The 15075-nt window shown below is 44.0% G+C and overlaps 1 protein-coding gene across 14 annotated transcripts in view; it reads right to left on the minus strand.

Moving 5' to 3' along the window:
* NFIA (nuclear factor I A) overlaps window positions 1-15075 on the minus strand; it is a 367666-nt gene that overhangs the window by 15464 nt on the left and 337127 nt on the right. The window lies entirely within an intron of this gene.

Raw genomic sequence — 15075 nt, forward strand, 5'->3', positions numbered from 1 at the left:
GACAGTGCGCTGGATGGCTCTGCTGGCGGAAATGCAGTGACAATGGCGCTTCGCGGTTTATTTTCAGCCGGGGGCCTGGTGTTTATTGTTTGTTCCTTTTTATTCTTTTTGATTCCACAAAGTCCAAACCAAATATCAGAAGGCATCAGGCAACCCCCTTCATTGCACAGGAAAAAAGATGAAAGATTTTAGTTACAGATTCATTAAATGCTGTTATTTTTAATGCCCCGAAATGGGACAGACCCTTTTGCACATGGGAAGTTAGCCATTAAAAAGCTGGCTCCGGTCTGAAGATACAATACAGGCTTTATTATTGGCTAATGTCTGCCCCAAAGGCAAAACTAAAGAAGGCTGGCTACCCTTTTGTAATTTTTGATTTTCGGTATTAAGATAATCTTTCCTCCGGTCTTTCTTTTTTCTTTCTTTTTTTTTTTTTGGCGGCGGGGAGAGTTGAGTACAGTAGGGATGGAGGAGAATATGATTTCCTAGGGAGCTATGAAATGAAAAAAAATGTATGTTTTCTGCACATCAGATTCCAACCTTAATTAAATGCCTGTTGTCTAACAAGTGCAGACAGTCACACTTGGGGCTGGCCCAATGGTGGCCCAGGGAGGTAACCTTTCTTGTTTAAAAAGAGAGGCGTGGGAGTGGAGGTCAGAGCTCAGCAGAGCGTGGCCACATTGTAATAATCATTCCACCCAGTGCTTCTCTGCTCCTCCTCTTCCCCCAGAGCTGAGAGGCCCTTCCCAAACACCACTCAGGTTCACAGCACATCTATCATGTAGATTTAGTGTTTGGATTGTACAGGTAGAGAAAGTCTGGAAACGGGGGGGGGGGGGGGAATAACACTAAAGCGAAAAGTCCAATTACTACAAAAAGTCTCCGAGAGACGTCCTGCAATAGAATGACGGAGGATCTGGTACTTGGCCAGAAATGAATTCCCAAACTAACCTTTTCAGCCAAGCTGCCCTTCAGGCACTGGATGGCATCTGCCACCTTTGGACCTTTCCACCACTGCTGATGCCGACTGGCACAGCCCATTGCACAGGTCTTTGCTTCTTACCCCTTTATTCACCCTCTGGTCACAGTCCGGGCTCCTTCCTCCTGTGCTTTCCAAGCCCCGTTTCTTATCCCCAGCCCCAGCTAGTCTCTTTCTCTCCTCTCCACCTGGGTTTGAACCCCCCCTCCCCCGCCAAGGAATTAGGGCAGACCCCTCCTCTCCCAAAGGCCACAGGAACCAACAGTCCTTCCTACTCCATTCACCGGATTAAGAAAGGAAGCGCAGAAGAAGGCATTCAGCTGCAACCACAACCCGCCCGCCTAGCAGCTGGAATGGAGGGCTTCTGTCGGAAACCAGAGAGCCAAAGAAACAAGGCTTCGAGGCAGAATTGGGGCAGAATGTGGAGGAGGCTGCAGGCATCTCAGTTCTCAGACTCAGGAGAAGAGAGAGGGTAGTGAGATGTCCCTCAGCACAGGACTGTGAATCGGGAGCCCCAGCTTGGTCACCGGCTGCCCCCGGAGTGGCACCCGGGAGGCCACCCTGATTCTACTTACAAAGATCCCATTCCTAAACTCTCTTCACCTTCCAGGAACACCTGATTTTCTATTTCACTGATTTCAGGAGTCATCTTTTCCTTGTTCACCGTGTGGTTGGGATACTGGGGTAAAACTGTTCATATCCCTCACTGAGCTTAGAGTGAGCTTGGCTATGGAGAAAGCGAGAGACCTAAATTCTAGTCTCTGTGACTTCGGGGGTCCAACTTTACTTATCTGCAAAGCAGGCCTCGGTGTATCAGTTATCACGGCATTTGGGGGAGGAAATAACAAACACGAAAGGACAAAACTTTCAAATACTGGCCTAAGTGACTTCGAAATACCAGCGAGAAGTGTAAGCAGCATGGTCATGGGAGGCCTTGCTGTGGTACGGATGGCATGGTTGGGGTCAAGGTCTCCGTCCTCTGGGCCAACTACCCTGGATAGAAATGGAATAATTTCCCCGAGCCCAAGCAAAGCTCCGTGTGACACCCCCGAAATAACAAACCAGGGATCAGTGAACAATGCTTTCCTCCTCCTTCTGAAAACGTGGTAGGATTTAGGGTTTTATGGCAACACAACTTGTCTTTGTTAAGACGTGACTTGCAAAACAAACCCACATGGGGGAGTTGGCAGTTTCAAATGACAGTACTTTTTTTTAAATGCTGAAACAGCAAATGCTTTTTATGTTCAGATTTATTTCCTTCTAAATTTGTAGATTAAATTTACAACTAAGCAATATTCATTACTACAAATGATTCGATTCTTCCTGAATATTTCTAGGGGAGGTGAGTGAGAAGCTTCTTGGTGGGGTCGGGGTGGGGAGTTGAACAAAAGCAAAGACCCCATAACATTAGCACTCTATATGAAGGGTCTTATCAATGGTTTGGACATATACATCATACGTATCAGTGGCAGGGCTACTTGGCTTCCCTTTCAGGAATCTATGTTTCTTGGAGAGAGCTAATATCCTAACACAGAAAATTCAATTCATTCATTTTTAACCTTTCTAGTCATGACTTTAGAGATGGTAGAGATCTCCCAAGCAAAGATTACTGAAGACAGATCGAAGAATGTGTTTTATAAAATCAAGCATGGTAACCAAATCACCTACTTAGTTTTCAGATAAATTCCACCAGGTATGGCTCCCCCAGTAACTGACATTTGGGAACAAACTCAGAACTCATGCACACAGAGCTAATCTGGAACTGTTACACATTCCACTATCACGTTATTATATTTTAATGAAACCAATTACACATCGGACTGTTATACGTTCACTGACTCTTTAAATATCCTTTTCTCTTGTTAAATCACCATATGGATGGGAGATCCTATCGTTCATTTGGCAAGAATGGTGCTAAGTTCAAATGATACCTATTAACTTTCATTGGATCCTGCAATCACAAAAATCTTGCAGCTCTACCACCTTGTGCTATCTTAAAGCTGTTGAGTTAAAAAAAAAAATACTTGAAGATTTTTCTTTCTCTTCAAGGAGTGAATTTTCTGAGCTAAAATATCGCTTCCTGTTGTACTCCATCAGCCTTTCGGCGTTGTTCTTCAGGAAGATGTTTACGAGTTCAAGTTCAGGTTTAAACTAATAACACACGGTGATGGGTATTAAGGAGGGCACGTATTGCATGGTGCACTGGGTGTTATACGCAACTAATGAATCATCGAACTTTACATCGGAAGCCAGGGATGTACTGCATGGTGACTAACATAATATAATTAAAAAAATTAAAAAAAAAAACCTAAATAAAACCCTCCTCAGGAGTTTATAACTAAGCCTCATTTACATGGGCTCCCTCTGAGCTCTGCCGGCCTCAGTGTGCGAGTTTCCAAGGCTTGGTGAAGGAATGTTTTACAGCTGGAATCTGTACCGCTTTCTCAGGCATTTCAGTCTCTGAGGCTGGGCACACAAGCTTCAGTTAGCATTCAAAGTTTCCTCAGATCTGCCATAAAGTCAAAGAAAGAGAGCAAGAAAGAGAAGGCACGGGCCAACTGTATCTTCTTGATTTTCCCTATCAGGCTTTCAAGTTAACATTCCAGTTGAAAAGTGAGTAACAGATTCTAGACGTATGTTCTAGAATTCCACAGCCATGACGTTGAATTCCTCTAAAATTATTTTCAGCATTTTGTGCAAATGGTCAATGCATATTTATTGCCTTCAGATATAAAAACTAGGGCTTGCTAAACTGTTTTTCTGCCTTGAAAATGCAGATAGAGAGTATTAAGAAGATAAATGCCCCCTCCCAAAAAAAAGGGGATCCCATATTGTGTTTATGAAAAAACTTAAGGGATTTTCGAGGTCAGAAAGATCTCAGGGATTTTCCAAGCAATGAAGGTACACTAGGGAGGAAGAAATAGCTATTTTGGGTTGGGAACCACAAAGAGATGAAGTAGGGATTCTAAATGCTATTACAGGGAACCGATCTGGAGAGAGCTGATTTCGTGACGCACTGAGGTTAAGACTACGCAAGGGTCCAGGAGTTCAGAGAAAGCAGCCATGGTCTTCATGGACGGAAATGGAAAGAGAACCAGAGAAACAACACCATGGACTCTGCCACTCAACTTCTCTCTGAAATTTGAGTTTATCTAGCAGGAAAGTAGGTAGAAGAGTAGTAAACCAATGATTCAGGGGCTGAGAGCTACTTTCTAGCATCTCTTCAGCCCGGGATGCTTCCTTCCTGATAGGTGAGCACATCCAGCATCACTGCGGGTCCTGGCATTGCCAGCTTCGGCAGCTGCCTCCCTGCACAGTGATATGTGATGAGGCAAGTAGTTCAAGAAAGAGTGAGCGTTCTTGTGGGGGTTAGAGGAGAATCTACCTGGCCGAGGGTGGATGGACAGAGAGCCCACGATGGATGTGTGGCTCAGTGTGTGCCTCTGTGAAGAAGGGATTAAGACCACCTTCCTAGCATGGTGGTTCTGAGAATAAAATGAAATAATATATGGAAGTGCTTTGTATCTTAAGTAGACTATGCAGAACTGACGCTTCTTTTATGGTATTCTTTTCCGACACGGGGAAGACAGAAACCACATCTTTCTATGCCAGGTCATTGCTCTTCTTGGCCTAGTACAATGAGGGGCAGTTCTTTCTCCTGAATCAATACAGTAACAGCATGAGTATGCTCGCCATATACTCTTCAAAAGCCTCAATCCCCTGAACTTCGATTAGCTCAAATGCTGAGAAACATCAGGGATTTTCTTTCTTTTCTTTTTTTTTTTAAAGATTTTTATTTATTTATTTATTTGACAGAGAGACAGCCAGCGAGAGAGGGAACACAAGCAGGGGGAGTGGAAGAGGAAGAAGCAGGCTCCCAGCAGAGGAGCCTGACATGGGGCTCAATCCCAGAATGCTGGGATCACGCCCTGAGCCGAAGGCAGATGCTTAACGACTGTGCCACCCAGGCGCCCCATCAGGGATTTTCTAAAAACAAATTAAACGTGAATAAGCTTCTAACTAAAACTCTTTGGTATGAAAATAAGAAGTTCTTCTACTGGATAAGGACACGAATAAAAGCGGAATCATTGAGATGGTATTCTGAAGACATGGATGGTAAAAGGAGTCTCTTTTTGGGCGGCGGTTTTCTTATGGTGATTGAGTAGAACCAGGGCTGGTAAGTAACCCTAAGAGTTTCTCAGCCTTTGGCCAGGAATGTTGGCCAATCTGGCAGAAAGATAACAATTTGCATATAAGATAGTCTCTGGTAATCTCACTGGTCATTCAACCACAGATTACTGAGAAACATGTTCTTTCATCTAGGTTTTTTTTCTTTTTCATAAACATCTAATTTTGACTCATTCTCCACTCCCCTTTGGATTCTGCTGTTCAAGGTTGCGATAGGAAACAAATTAAACACAACTGCTAATGTTACTTTTTTTTTTTTTAAGATTTTATTTATTTATTCAACAGAGATAGACACAGCCAGTGAGAGAGGGAACACAAGCAGGGGGAGTGGGAGAGGAAGAAGCAGGCTCATAGCGGAGGAGCCTGATGTGGGGCTCGATTCCGGAATGCCGGGATCACACCCTGAGCCGAAGGCAGACGCTTAACGACTGAGCCACCCAGGCGCCCCAATGTTACTTTTTTTTTTAAGTTTCTCTGGCAAAATGGTGAATGGGAGGAATTTGAAACTCAAGACGGTTTGCAGATTTTCCTGAGGATTTAATTTACCAATGTGAATCTTAATTGTTTTGAAGGTAAAATAATTTGACAGTTGACCTGGTAGTTCAAAAAGTTGTACATGCATTCATTAGTGAGCTGGTCGGTAGATGCAGGTCTAGTGTTTTTAAACTGATGCTGAATCCTTTGATAAAACAGTAGCCTTATTCTTCTACGATTTTCATTCACAAACAGAGAGCACCAAATCTGGAAACATACGTGCTTGCTAGACCTACACGGAAGGCAGGGGCTGAAGAGGACAAGCTATTCCCTAGAAGCCGATGAGACACTTGGAGAAAAGGCCTTCTCTCTTCCACTCCCTTAGAGTTCGTTATTCAGTGGCGTCAGTCCCTCGTTTTACCACGCGGCTTAATTTGTGCCTGGTACTTATTCCGAGCAAGCAGCCAGGAAGGGCTGCAAAGGGGCAGTCCAGATCTGACAGCACTGACCCTATGGCTGGGGAGCATTAGTGAATTCCAGAAGGAGTATCAAGCAGCAGTTCTTAGTTTACAAAGGTCATTGTGATGCAAGGCCCAGGGGAAAGAGCCAAGCAAGCCACCTTCCTGGAAGATGGTGGGGGTGGGGGAAAGGGGAAGAATGATGTTTTTAGGAGGGTGGGGGGGTAAAGAGAACTTGGTCCATCTTTAGACTTACTTTGACAGGAAAAAATATTTGGGAAGAGGCCAACTGTGAGATACAGCATGGCCCTAGCTGGATGGTAATGATGTAACAAATAGCAACATTCAGAGCTATCCAGATACCAGGGAGAACAACTGGCAGATATTAAAATCATTATAAGATGTGAAATTATACCTCTCACTGCTTCATTATCACTATATTTCATAATATTTGTCTAGAAAGGCACACAAAGCCTATCAGGTTAAATTAATCCTAATGATCAATTTTAGTTTTATTCTAATTAAACAATTTCAATTTAATTAATGCGAGCACAGAAATTAGTCAAAATTACAAATGTAAATGTTGAACTTTAAATCAAAGGTCCTCCCTACTCTCTGCCTCCTGGAGAAGCACTTTAAAGTGTTTGCCTGTGAAAGTGGATGGGAATTTTAACCTTTGTCTATACTGTGAAGGACAAAAGTTAGACAACGGTGCAACAAAAGCTCCCAAGAGCAGAGACAGGAGCTAGGGCTGAACGCCCACCCGCCCACACCCACACCCACACAATACACACACAGCAGTCTACGAAGAGAAATTCCCTGAGGTAGACTTTTGAATTACGTGCTTTTGTTCCTGAAAATTCCAATGCACTTGGGTCAGTCTAATAGATATTGGGCTTTTATAAAACACCTTTGTAAAATAGGAACCATGCATCCATTTCCGAAAGCACCTATTAAACCACCAGTCCCTTGCCTCCTTGGTGTCGGACACCTTGTGTTTCAGTTCCGCTGTGCCTCTGTTTCCCCATGTGCCCTTGGAAGTCCTTCCACCTTCCCTGGGCTTTGGGTCTCTTATTTGGAGGTGCTGTTTTATCAGAATGATGCACACTTTATTCCAGAACGCACTTAAAGTTGTCTCTGGAAAATGATGGTGTCTAGAGTAGATAATCTTTAAGGAAATTACCAGCTTCAGTATTCTGTATTTCTATATCTTTGAAAAATACTGGTAGCTTCAAATGGATCTGAAAATGGTACGGGAGATATGTGCCTGAATCATCCTGTGAAGACATTTAAATAACCTTCCTTTCTCTTAATAAAAATCCCAAGTAGATGGAATCCAGAGTTCCAAAAATTTGAGGAAGGAAAGGATGTGGTGAATGAATTTTTTTTTTCTAAATGGAAAAAAAGGCAGAGTGGGTGGCAGTACGTGCAAAAAAAAAAAATGTGAAATACAAAAACAAAACCATAATGAAAAGAAATGCATTTCATTTTTTGTATTTAGACACTTTGTACTAGTGAATCACACCTAAGAACAGACCTGTAATGGCACAGATTCTTGGTCTTAGAAGAATGTTACGTGCGGCGTAAGAGTCTATGTTATCGCTCTTATATTCATAAAAGAGCCACAACTTCTTTTCCCACAAGGAACCCTTCATACATGATCTTCCATCTTGACTTGCTCCCAATTGCATATGAGAATTATTTGATAGCAATCAATCCACTATCACTGTTCGGGGACATTATAGGAGAACAGCAGAGTAATTTAACAATATAGTTGATTAGTGTAATAATCATCATTAAATGGTAGTAATGATAGTGGGATTCCCCTTACCTTGGTTAATGACCATAGACAATTCATTTCTTGACTGCCAGTGGTAGAAATGGTTTTTGAAATATTAACTTCTGCCCCATGGGAATGACACTTAGCCCACCACATTTAATTTTTGACCTTCACTGAACAGCATGATCCTAATCCCTTGATTTTATAATCTTAACTAGGAAACATTAAAATATGGATTGACTCCAGTTGGCAGGAATCTTTATGTTCTTTTCACTAAAAAAGCTATAAATCCAATGGTTGACCTTTTATCTCCAGGTCACAAATGACACCCACTCACTTTTGTCCGTTCACATAGGATTTATGTTAGGGTCTACAGGTATAAGCCATGAAAGTTGAACTTTAATGAAATGTCTTTCAAAGATATGCACTTAGCCAAAAATTTCCCACAAAAAAATTAGCAGATAGCCTTTAAAAAATAGCTATTATATCCTCAGGTTCATGGCTGGCCTCAACTAAGTCTATTTTTCACTTGTAGTAAGTTTCCTCTAACACTTGTTATTTTTCTGAGGGTAGAAATTAGGCGTCTGTTTGGGATGATAATAGTACCTTAGTTTCCAATTTAGATTTCTAAACTGAAAGATTTCTGAAATGTTCTCTCTTGCCATCACCATAATTCATCTATCTCCAGCTGAAAAATGCTCCCTGTCCTTTTTCACAAAATCAATTGTATTGATGGGAGGCGTTCTGTGTTGTCAATCAGGGAAATGTGAGTTGATGGGACCCCAAAGCAGTGAGATAAGGGAAGGAACACCAAACCCGCACAGGTCTACACCATCTGAGGGAGATCAATGCTTCCCATAATACTCTTCCTGTCATGTAGCACCCTAACTGTCACAATTAATAATGTAGAAGGGGCTGATTAACTTACGTAAAGTGCTCTCTGCTGTGTAAACACATAAAGATCTATAAGGCAAAAAAAAAAAAAAGGCAAAAGGGGGGGAGGAAAAAACAAACCGTCATTTTTATTTTTCACGTGGATGCGTTCTCACTTTCCATTCTCCTCTTGTAACAATTACTGTACCAGCCACTCTGACAGAGTCAATAAATTGATCTGGGTCTTGATGCAGCAGCAAGGCAGACTGATCTGATACACCATTATCTGCAGTGGAGAGTGAGGGGGGGTTGGGGTGCGCTTGGGTGGCCGAGGGCAAGGGGGAGAAATCAGCCAGGGCAAGCCAGCATTGCTCTGGGTAGGTAATTAATGCTCTACATGGAGTTTCTGGAAGAGATGCACGCATCCGTGGTGTGCCTGTGTGCGGGAGCATGTGTGCATGCGTGCGTGCGTGTGCATGTTGAGAAGGGACAGAGAACAAGAAGCCTTCTACTTGGCTAAAGGATGCAGCCTAAGTAATACCGTATGCACCACTTATTTAAGTCCCTGCGGTATTTCAGTCACTCAAACGGATCTGCAATTCAATGAGGATCACCACCCCATTAGAACTAATCATGTCAGCTGTGTACCTGACAAAATAAACATTCAGAAACCGTGCTCCTAGGTTCATAACTTGTTTTTGCACCGGGTTTTTTTTTTTTCTTCTCTCCCTCATCCAGCGTAAAGTTTAATAGTTTTTTAATATGAAATTATAACATACATACAAACTCTCCCTATGCATTCCTCAGCGTATTTTGCCTCCCAACCAGTAACTGCAGCTGTTAGCTGAGCTTTAACTTGCTCCTTGGGAGTATGCTAAGTATGTTCTTAATAAATAAATATCATTCCACTAGCTAATGAGAGAATTAATGGCACAACTTATGGAAAACGGACGTGGGAGGATGCGGGGGAGAAGAGACTCAGCTTAGGGGGAAAATGACCAGATTACCTCTGGGGTTTTCGCCGTATTAACATTTCTGGGTTTCTACTGGCAATCACAGGTCCCTGGTCCTAAAGATGAATAAGAGGCATCCTGTCTGACCTCTGGTGCTTTACGGAGGTTCAGTTCCAAGGGGTGAACAAAGCAGCAGCACACATCAGCTCTCTGTGTGTTGCCAGGGAAGGGTGCTGGGGGCTTTATCATCTCACTGTATTGAATCTTCATAAAACTCTAAGTGGAATGCACAAATTGATTTATAATTTTATAAATGTGACATCTGAGGTTCAGAAAGGCTGAAAACTACCCCAAGATCACTGTACTAGTCTCAGACTGCCATAACAAAACATCCTGAACTGGGTGGCTTACACAACAGATAAACATCCAAAAATACTTATTTTCTCACAGTTCTGGAGGCTGGGACATCCAATATCAAGGTTCCAGCAGATCTGTACCTGATTTGTACCTGAGGGTCCTCTTCCTGGCTTGCAGATGGCTGCCTTCTCACTGAGTCCTCACTGGCAACGACAGAACAAAGTCTCTGGTGTCTCCTATGCAGGCCCTCATCTAAACCCTCATCTAAACTTACCTCCCAAAGTCCCCATCTTCAAACACCACTGCAGTGGGGGCTAGGGTTTCAGACTATGAATTTTGGCAGGACGGGGGTGGGAGTGGGAGAAAAGGGGGAACAATACGATTCAGTTGACAGCAGTCATGTCCAGAGAAAAATCAAAATCGAGTCTGTCTGGCTCCAAAGCTGATGTCTTCTCTACTCTATTAGAGTGCCCAGGAGAGGAGGGTACCTCACGGTCATAGGTCTTCAAACTACTACTGTCTGTAAAATCCTATACCTGGGGAGTCTTAAAGCAAGCTCGGTTAACGTTTCTTCACGTACAGAGATGCCACTGCGTCCTTCACCTGCTCCCACCTTCCACAGAATAAAGTCCAATTGCTCTACCATTGTATAAAGTAATGTATTTATTCATGACTAGACCCAAACTTCCTAGCTCATTATTCACCATTCTCTGCCACCGACATTAACAGATATACCAAACAGAGTAATGTTCTTCAATACACATTGCTACCCTTTTGTATGCGCTGTTCCTCTTGCCTGGAATGGAATGTTGTACCCACCAGGTAGGTCTGTGTCCTTTGAAACCAGCTCATGTGCCTTTCTCCTCTAGAATATATCTTCCATGAGTCCCCTGCTTCTCTCCAGAGTTAATGACCAACCCTCTGTACTCCTTAAAGATTAGGCGTACCCCAACTGTTTCATTTATCAGACCTTGCTATACTTTGATTACTTTTATCCCTAGAAGTTGGTGAGCAAGGTATAGCCGGGACTACACACACACACACACTCCTCTTCCAGCTTAGTGTGGTGCCAAGAATATAGTAGGTGCTCAGTAAATTCTGTTTTCTTCCCCCTTGTCCCCAAGATCAATCACATAGCTGATAAGTTGGGGGGATAAGCTAGGTATCCAAGTATTTTGACTCCTAGTCTAGTGTTCCTTCTATTCTACCAAGATGCACAGATCCCTACTACGGTCAGTTCCCTTACTAGAGTTTTCTATCATATCGTCCTTCCATCCCCCCAGTGTGATTCCTTCCCCATATGCACACATATTGGACAGGGATTCACGGAAGGAGAATTGTACTTGACAGGGGCAAAGGCTGTGTGCCATGAGAAATGGCCTTAAATTCCCCCCAACTACTCAGGGCAACAGGAGACACTCAGCATATCCTGCCTTGGAAGGGAGCATTAAGCACTTTCAACATTATTAAGGCAGCGTGGTGGGGGTCTGAGGTGGCCCTTCAAGTTCCTGTCTGGGCTGCAGCTCCATTATCCCAACACACTCAGAGTGTGGGAGGGAGGGCATTGAGGGCCAGGAACACAGGGCCAGGACAGCCTGTCCTAGCCCAGTGTCCCAGCCCCAACACAGGGATCCAGCTTATCACAAGCTCCTGTGATTCATTAGTTAATGTGTAAAGCATTTGGAGAGTGGAAAGCTAATTAGAAGTGCTAAGTTATTTCATCTCTGCCATGAAAGCAGCAATGGGAAGCCTAAGGAAAAATTCTCATGCAAATATTTTGGGGAGGCGTGTGCTGCGGAATGTAGCTTAATGAATAGGCCCCATTGAAAGGCTATGTCTCAAAAAGAGAGGCCCCTGATAAAAGAACGTGCCTCCGTCCTCAATAAACAAACAGGAAGGTAAACAAGTGGGTGTGAGAAAAGTGGGCAGGAAGAATCACTGAGAACTCACGTGAGAGCTTTGAAAATCTCACTTTAGACAATAGGCCCTGGCCTTGAAACTGTGTCCATCCGTCCGTGGGACCTTCAAGGTCTTAGGCTCATGAGAAAGCCTGGGAAAGCCTGTGCCCCAAAGGAATGCCCTCCTAACGTGAACGGTTATTTTTTAGAGCGCAGGAACATTTGGGAAAGCGGATTCCTCGGGCAGGGGTGTTTCACAGGCAGGGGCTTTGTGGAAAGGCGGACAGTTCACCACCTGCACTACCTCTCTCCTCGCAGTTCACGGAGCGGGGCCAATCAACTCATTTTCCTGTTCTCTGAACTCTGTTGACTCAAGCTCAGCAAAACCAGGCTCTTTTCTTTTGCAAAGGAAGCATCTGGTTCCAAGTCATAAAAGAGAAACCCAGAACCCATTGCTGACTGTTTGATAAGCACCTGGGAGGGCACGCGGAGGGCACTGTTTCACAGGGTTCCCTTGCAATTACAAAGGGACATGTCCTCCAACTCGGCCTTTTCAGAGTTCCAGTTTACCGGGAGAAAGTTGACCTCGCCCGTGGGAGCGGGTCTGCATAAAACTCCAGTATGTCTGCCTGAATCCTGGACTCGGACAGAGGGCTAAAATGACCTGATCACTATGCACTCACTCACACATACACACACGTGTGTACGAGCACACAGTGTTTATGTTTGTTACACACAGAGGAAGTGAGTGCAGAGGAAAGGCACTGTAAGAAGACAGGCATCGGGGGATGGATGGAGACCGGTGCAGCGATAGGAGTTAAAAGCACATGAAACCTGTCAGAGAGTGGGAAAGAAGAATATGGCAAATACCGCTAGCAGTTTACCTACAATCTGTGGCCCCTTCTTTCTTGGGGGCAGTTTTGTTTAGGGAGGACAATGTAACCAGCCCAGAGTAACAGCTCATGATTTTAGTCAATCAAATTCTGTACTAGCTTTCCCAACATTTTTTGCAGCTAAAGATTCAAATGTAATCCAGTTTTAGTCAGTGAGACCTAAAGAGAAATTGGCTAACAGGAAGCAGGGGAGGAGTATAGCAGGGCCTTTGTTTCCTTGATTTTGAGGGATAACAGTGTAGGATATGGGCATGATGTCTGGAGCTGTACCAGCCATTTTGCAACCAGAGGCACCAAGCATGAGGATGAACAGACGACATGCTGAGTTAGAGCAGGATGTCTGCAGGAGCATGGGTTCCTGCTGGCATCATACGGCAGATGAAATAAGGCCACCAACCACACAGATTCCACACGAGGGAAATAACCCTGATTGGCTGAAGCCGCGCTTAACTGGGTTCTCTTCTATGAGGTAGATAGATGGTATTGTGGCCTTCATTTCATAGATGAAGGAAGTGAATTTTAAAGGATAACGTCCAAGATCACTCTGACGAATGGCACACCCAGAATGTGAAAAGAGGTCTATCCTACTCTTTAATTTATTACTTTTTCCCTGTTCCCCAAAAGAAATCAGGCCATGAGTACCAAATATCTTTCCCTTAGTATCCTGGAAAACTCCCCGATCAGAAGCATCATTATCAAAATCCATCTAACGACTAGAAATCTTGACAGCAATTCTGCAACTGATACTAGGGTTTTCTGGCTTCGTTGCAAGGCTATCATCAAACAACGACCTCACTCCTCTTACTACTCTACACAAATTCTCACCTTCTGTTTTCAAGCTTTCCTCCCACTTCATTTTCAGCCTCCCTTTTCCCACAATCCCAATGGCTAATTTAATGGATACCAGATTTTTTATCCTTCTTCCATAAGATCTAAAATTTCAGGTGCAAGCTCCCTCTTCTCTTCCCCTTGTCCCTGGCCACTGATCTCATTTTAACACGGAGAAGAGACAAGTGAGGAAGGACCAAAGATTTATTGAGCACGTAACGTGTGCCAAATCCCAAGGAGGTGCCTAATTCTTCCGATAATCATCCATTTGCTTTAACTAAGAAGCTTCCGCAAAAATTTTTGGAGCAAGGCAAAAACCAAAGGAAAAGGCTAACACCAAACTAAAACATGGGACTTAAAGGTAATGGGGTTACGGAAGTATAAGAACTGAGGGAGAGGGTGCCTGGGTGGCTCAGTTGGTTAAGCATCTGCCTTCAGTTCAGGTCATGATCTCAGAGTCCTGGGATGGAGCCCCCACATCAGGCCCCATTCTCAGTGGGGAGTCTGCTTCTCCGTCTCTCTCTGCTTCTCCCCCTGCTCATGCTCTCTCTCTCAAATAAATAAAATCCTACTTTAAAAAACAAACAAACAAACGAGGGAGGTAAAAGAGACCTGTCCCTAGAAGTGATGTTCTCACTTTGCCCAGAAGTGAAGTTTGTGGCTGAGGACATCTAAAATGTGCTGCTAAATTAAAAACTGAAAGATGAGGGTTCTGTATATCTTGATAGTATCCCATAACCTATCAGTGAGTCAGCCACCAACTGTATCAGCAGAGAATGCACAGGCTGGTGTGGGAGATGGGAGGCTGGGAGGATTCACTCTAGCCCACAGCAGTACGGAGGGAGGGGGAGCACGATGCATGAGTAATTCATCCTGGTGAGGTGTTGTTTACTACTCAACACCTATGACTGGAGATGAGAACATAAGAGAAAAAAAATGACCAGGCACTGCCTTTCCCTTCCGGGTCTAGTGGCGGAGGTATTTTCATTTGCTGCCACTCCTTACCACCCTCAGAGACAGAGCTTCCTCTTGGGGAGTCTCTTCTATCTTGGGGCACAATTGAGCTGAAGAGGAGAAATGGTGTGCAGAGGACGAGATGTGCCCAATTAATTAGGCTTTGGAGGTATCTTTAGGGCAGATGCTCAATGGAAGGGTCCATGGGGTTATAATCTTTAGGGGAGGGATTGTCCTAATTTGCTAGACGGTTGTTTCAGAACCAGAGTTTGGCATGTAGGTTCTGGCCATATCCATGTAGCAGCACACGAGGATGTGCCTAGTGGGGCACATTGAAGGGAGCCTGGGCTTGGGAATCAGAAGTGGGTTTGTGGGGGCGCCTGGGTGGCACAGTGGTTAAGCGTCTGCCTTCGGCTCAGGGCGTGATCCCAGCGTTATGG

This window comes from Ursus arctos, unplaced genomic scaffold (assembly GCF_023065955.2).
Source record: "Ursus arctos isolate Adak ecotype North America unplaced genomic scaffold, UrsArc2.0 scaffold_12, whole genome shotgun sequence".
Classification (NCBI taxonomy): domain Eukaryota; kingdom Metazoa; phylum Chordata; class Mammalia; order Carnivora; family Ursidae; genus Ursus; species Ursus arctos.